The 5,597-nt window shown below is 39.1% G+C and overlaps 1 protein-coding gene across 1 annotated transcript in view; it reads left to right on the top strand.

Moving 5' to 3' along the window:
- The first annotated feature begins 5,234 nt into the window (after positions 1–5,234).
- The window catches only part of LOC110336957 (disintegrin and metalloproteinase domain-containing protein 25), a 3,936-nt gene continuing 3,573 nt past the window's right edge, over positions 5,235–5,597 (top strand). The window contains exon 1 of the mRNA XM_021219689.1: positions 5,235–5,328. The gene's annotated coding sequence lies outside the window, so the exon portion shown is untranslated. The remainder of the gene's footprint in view (positions 5,329–5,597) is intronic.

The raw sequence follows: 5,597 nt of genomic DNA on the forward strand, positions 1-5,597 counted from the left end.
ATTTCAGCTCTAAGTTTGATTATTTCCTGAAGACTACTCCTCTTTGGCGAATTTGCTTCCTTTTGTTTTAGAGCTTTTAGGTATGCTGTCAAGCTGTTAGTGTATGCTCTCTCCAGTTTCTTTTTTACAGGCACTCAGAGCTATGAGTTTTCCTCTTAGGACTGCTTTCATTGTGTCACATAAGTTTGGGTATGTTGTTGCTTCATTTTCATTAAACTCTAAAAAGTCTTTAATTTCTTTCTTTATTTCTTCCTTGACCAAGTTATCATTGAGTAGAGTGTTGTTCAGCTCCACGTGTATGTGATCTTTCTATTATTTATGTTGTTATTGAGGATCAGTCTTAGTCTGTGGTGACCTGATCAGATGCATGGGATTATTTCAACATTTTTGTATCTGTGGAGGCCTGTTTGTGACTGATGATATGACCAGTTTTGGACAAGGTACCACGAGGTGCTGAGAAGAAGGTATATCCTTTTGTTTTTGGATAAAATGTTCTATAGATATCTATTAAATAAATTCGTTTCAAAACTTCTGTTAGTTTCGCTGTGTCTCTAGTTTCTGTTTCCAGGATCTGTCCATTGATGAGAGTGGGGTGTTGAAGTCTCCCACTATTATTGTGCGAGGTGTAATGTGCGCTTTGAGCTTTATAAAAGTTCCTTTTATGAATGTGGATGCCCTTGCATTTGGAGCATAGATGTTCAGAATTGAGAGTTCATCTTGGAAGATTTTACCTTTGATGTGTATGAAGAGTTCCTCCTTGTCTTTTTTGATAACTTTAGGTTGAAGTTCCATTTTATTCGATATTAGAATGGCTACTTCAGCTTGTTTCTTGGGACCATTTGCTTGGAAAATTGTTTTCCAGCCTTTTACTCTGAGGTAGTGTCTGTCTTTGTCACTGAAGTGGGTTTCCTATTTGCAGCAAAATGTTGGGTCCTGTTTATGTAGACAGTCTGTTAGTCTATTTCTTTTTATTGGGGAATTGAGTCCATTGATATTAAGTGATATTAAGGAAAAGTCATTGTCGCTTCTTGTTATTTTTGTTGTTAGAGTTGGAAGTTTGTTCATATGGCTATCTTCTTTTAGGTTTGTTGAAAGATTACTTTCTTGCTTTTTTTTTAAAATGTAGTTTCCCTCCTTGTGTTGGAGTTTTCTCTTTATTATCCTTTGAAGGGCTGGATTAGTGGAAAGGTATTGTGAAAATTTGGTTTTGTCATGGAATACCTTGGTTTCTCTATCTATGGCAATTGAGAGTTTAGCTGGGTATAGTAGCCTGCGCTGGCATTTGTGTTCTCTTAGGGTCTGCATAACATCTGTCCAGGATCTTCTGGCTTTCACAGTCTCTGGTGAGAAGTCTGGTGTAATTTTAATAGGCCTGCCTTTATATGTTACTTGACCTTTTCCCCTTACTGCTTTTAATATTATTTCTTTGTTTTGTGCATTTGGTGTTTTGACTATGATGTGATGGGAGGAATTTCTTTTCTGGTCCAAACTATTTGGAGTTCTGTAGGCTTCTTGTATGTTCATGGGCATCTCTTTCTTTAGGTTAGGGAGGTTTTCTTCTATACTTTTGTTGAAGATATTTACTGGCCCTTTAAGTTGGAAATCTTCACCCTCTTCCATACCTAGTATCCTTAGGTTTGGTCTTCTCATTGTGTCCTGGATTTCCTGGAAGTTTTGGGTTAGGATATTTTTGTATTTTTCATTTTCTTTGATTGTTGTGTCAATGTTTTCTATGGTATCTTCTGCCCCTAAGATTCTCCCTTCTATCTCTTGTATTCTATTGGTGATGCTTGCATCTATGGCTCCTGACATCTTTCTTAGGTTTTCTATCTCCAGAGTTGTCTCTCTTTGTGATTTCTTTATTGTTTCTACTTCTATTTTTAGATTCTGGATGGTTTTGTTCAATTCCTTTACCTGTTTGGTTGTGTTTTCCTGTCATTCTTTAAGGTGTTTTTGTGTTTCCTCTTCAAGGGTTTCTACCTGTTCATCTGTATTATCCTGTAATTCTTTAAGGGAGTAAGGGTTTTTTTTTTTTTTTTTATGTCCTTCTTAAAAGCCTTTATTGGCATCATGAGATATGACTTTAAAACTGAATCTTGCTTTTTCAGTGTATTGGGGGTATCCAGGACTTGCAGTGGTGGGAGTACTGGGTTCTGATGATACCAAGTAGTCTTGGTTTCTGTTGGTGAGATTCTTGCATATTCCTTTCACCATCTGTTAATCTCTGGTGTTAGATGCTCTTGCTGTCTCTGACTGGAGCTTGTTCCTCCTGTAAGTCTATAAGCCTGTTTCAGCACTCCTGGGAGACCAGCTCTCTCCTGGCAAGACCATTGCACAGAGGACTACAGAACAGTCCGACCTCCTGGCTGCAGATGTAGGCCTGTGGGACTGTTCCCAGCTGCTCTGCTGCTTCTGTGGCCTGTGTGCTCCTGAGTGGTCTGACCTTAGAGAGTCACCAAGGGGAAAATGGCAATCTCCCCTGAGTCCTGGGGTCAGAGTACTCCCTGGAGGCAAGCTCTCCTCTGGCAGAGAAGGTGCACAGAGGACTGGGGATCAGCTCCATGTCTTAGGAGCAGATGTAGGCCTGTGGTACTTGAAAATTATTTTTAATGATAGTTCTTAAATGCTTTAGTCTCCCTTCTTGCCAACCACCCAACAGAGATAGCAGAAAAGACAGTACATGGGGGAAGTGGACCTGTTTAGAAATGGTTCTTTGGAATAATCCCATTTGCATTGTCAGGAAATCAGCAATTCAGTTCACAGAGCACCAGTGGCAGCTCAATCCTCTCACAGACACTTTACAGATAATCCGGCAGTCCAGTTCAGTAGTGTCAGGATAGACCAGCAGGGAAGTCAGGAGCAGTTCTAGCTGTGACCCACCCCCCAGTGAAGCAAAGATCAGTGAAGACTCAAGACCCACAAGCATTGCACTCCTAGCTAGCTCTATAATCAAGTCAAGTTGAGCCTCTGTCATTCTCTGTCAAGTCCTTTTTACACTCCCTCTAACCATCACCTGTCCTTCACAGGTCTTGCCTCAGCACATGTGTCTTGCCTCAGCACATGAGTCTATCTCAGCTGACATCACTCTGCCAATCAGTCCAAGTCTGCAGAAGTGACAAGAAACTATGGCATACCACCATGTCTCTCTATGGAGTCCAGACAATTGGAGCTCAAATACATAATATAACAATACATGGGTATTGTTAGGGATAAATCCTTCATCATGTGTTCTTTCATGGGCTTGCATTCACAGAACCACCTTTCACTGCATCTGCTTCACTAGTCTGCCTTAGCCTTTCACCTGTGCCTACTTTAGATAACACTCCTTCATGTGTTTGCCTCAGTAAAACACCCGCCAACACACTGAGTTTCCAAAGAACCTTTAAGCTTTCATTTCAGAATATCAGTACTAATTTTCCCCTAAACCCATGACCTATCTAATGTCAGGTTCTTGGCCCCTTTAGCAGTGTCTTGTATGAATTACATCTCATGGAGTGGGCTTCAAACATTTCCTTTTAGACAATGTATGTCCTATGGGGTTCTGAATTCCATTCACATCCGTCATAATGATTCACTATGCTTCTCTCACTTCACTCACTTGTGTTATATTACTTTTTTAGGTAGCATGGCTCACAGTTGGTTGATCTTATTTAAGTTTTCAAAAAAAAAACCCTGTTTGCTTCACTAATTTTTTTTTGTATTTGTTCATTTCTATTCTTTCATATCTACCATGAATTCATTATTTTCAACTACTAATTTAGAGCTTGGCTTGTTTTTGGTTATATGAGGACTTTATACATTATTTGAAATCACTTTAATTCTTTATATATAGGCACTTGGAACTCTATACTCTGGGTTTGTGACTGACACTTTTATCTGATAGGCTTTAATATGCTACTTTTTTATCTTTAGAAATTTGTATCTTCAGTGACCCATTCATCAGTCAATGGATTGTGTTATTATATTAGTCAGGGTTCTCTAGAGTCACAGAACTTATGGATAGTCTCTATGTAGTAAAAGAATTTATTGATGACTTACAGTCTGCAGTCCAATTCCCAACAATGATTCAGTAGTAGCTGTGAATGGAAGTCCAAGGATCTAGCAGTTGCTTAGTCCCACACGGCAAGCAGGTGAAAGAGCGAGAACCAGACTCCCTTCTTCCAATGTCCTTATATGGTCTCCAGCAGAAGGTGTAGCCCAGATTAAAGGTGTGTGCTACCACACCTTTAATCTCAGATGACCTTGAACTCGGAGATCTCCCTGTCTTAATCTTCTGGAATCCATACCCACTATGCCTCAAGACCTCCATACCAAGATCCAGATCAGAAACTTCTATCTCCCAGCCTCCAGATTAGAGTCACTGGTGAGCCTTCCAATTCTGAATTGTAGTTCATTCCAAATATAGTCAAGTTGACGACCAGGAATAGCCACTACAGTTATTTAATCTTCCAGGGTTTATGCATTTTTTAAATTTTTTGTGTGTGCTTTTGATATTTGCCTTCAATTCACTATGATCATATAGACTACAAATAACTATTTCCACTTGTCTACATTTGGGAATACAGAATCAGATAGAATACAAATAATTATTTCCATTTCTCTACATTTGGGAAGACTTCCATTTTTTTCCTACTATTTTATTTCTTTTAGACAATGTTAATTGGATAGTAAGTTTTTGCTCTGTACTCATTGGATAGATTATTTTGTAGCTTTCTGTTGAATCCACTTCATCTAGAATGTCATTTAATGCTGCCAGGTCTCTGTCCATTCAGAGATGATGACCCTGAAGAGTCTGGAAGCCCCAGGGAGTTTAGAGGTCACGTGGGGTGGGGGATGGGGGCATCCACGTGGAGACAGGGGGATGGGGAGGAGGTATGGGATGTGGAACCATTGGATGTTTATTTGACTATGTTTTACAAGGATGGTGAGGATCAGCTAAGGCCATGTAGGCAACATGACTTTAAAAAATACAGAAAGTATAATGAGGTGAAAATGCATAATGGAAGTAATGAAAAGAAATTAATTTACTTTGAAGGTTATGAAGCATCCTAGAAAATCTGATTACTCATACTGAGGATTCAATAGAAAGCACACTGGTTGAGATAGTACAAGCATGGGATAGAACCTTAGCTGGTTGCAACGTTCTNTAGCCTGAGAGTCTCTTGTTGCTAGGCAGTTCAATCTAGAACTCAACCCTATAAGAGAAAAAGAATGTGGGGACCAATATTCTCTTTGTCATGTAAAGTCACAAGANAAATCTACACTGCAGATGTGACATGAAGCAACTATCATTAGACAAGGTCATGGACATTGTCACTTCACCTGCTAGTAAGTCATTCAAGAATTAACACTAGGGATAGAAACACAAATATTTAGANTATGAGTTCACACAGGAATACACACCTTAACTCTTATCTAGTATTTCAAACCATAACCAGATAAAAGAATTATATCTGTCTTCTTTCCTATTCTACTCTATTTATTTGACTGGGCATTCTAAACCTTTATAATGTGTGGTTACTCTGCTTTGAACAACACTGAGTTAGACACTACATCAGAAAAAAATGCCAGGTAGAATGAACGGTACAGAGATTGAT

The sequence above is a fragment of the Mus pahari genome, chromosome 19, assembly GCF_900095145.1.
Source record: "Mus pahari chromosome 19, PAHARI_EIJ_v1.1, whole genome shotgun sequence".
In the NCBI taxonomy this organism is placed as follows: Eukaryota; Metazoa; Chordata; class Mammalia; order Rodentia; family Muridae; genus Mus; species Mus pahari.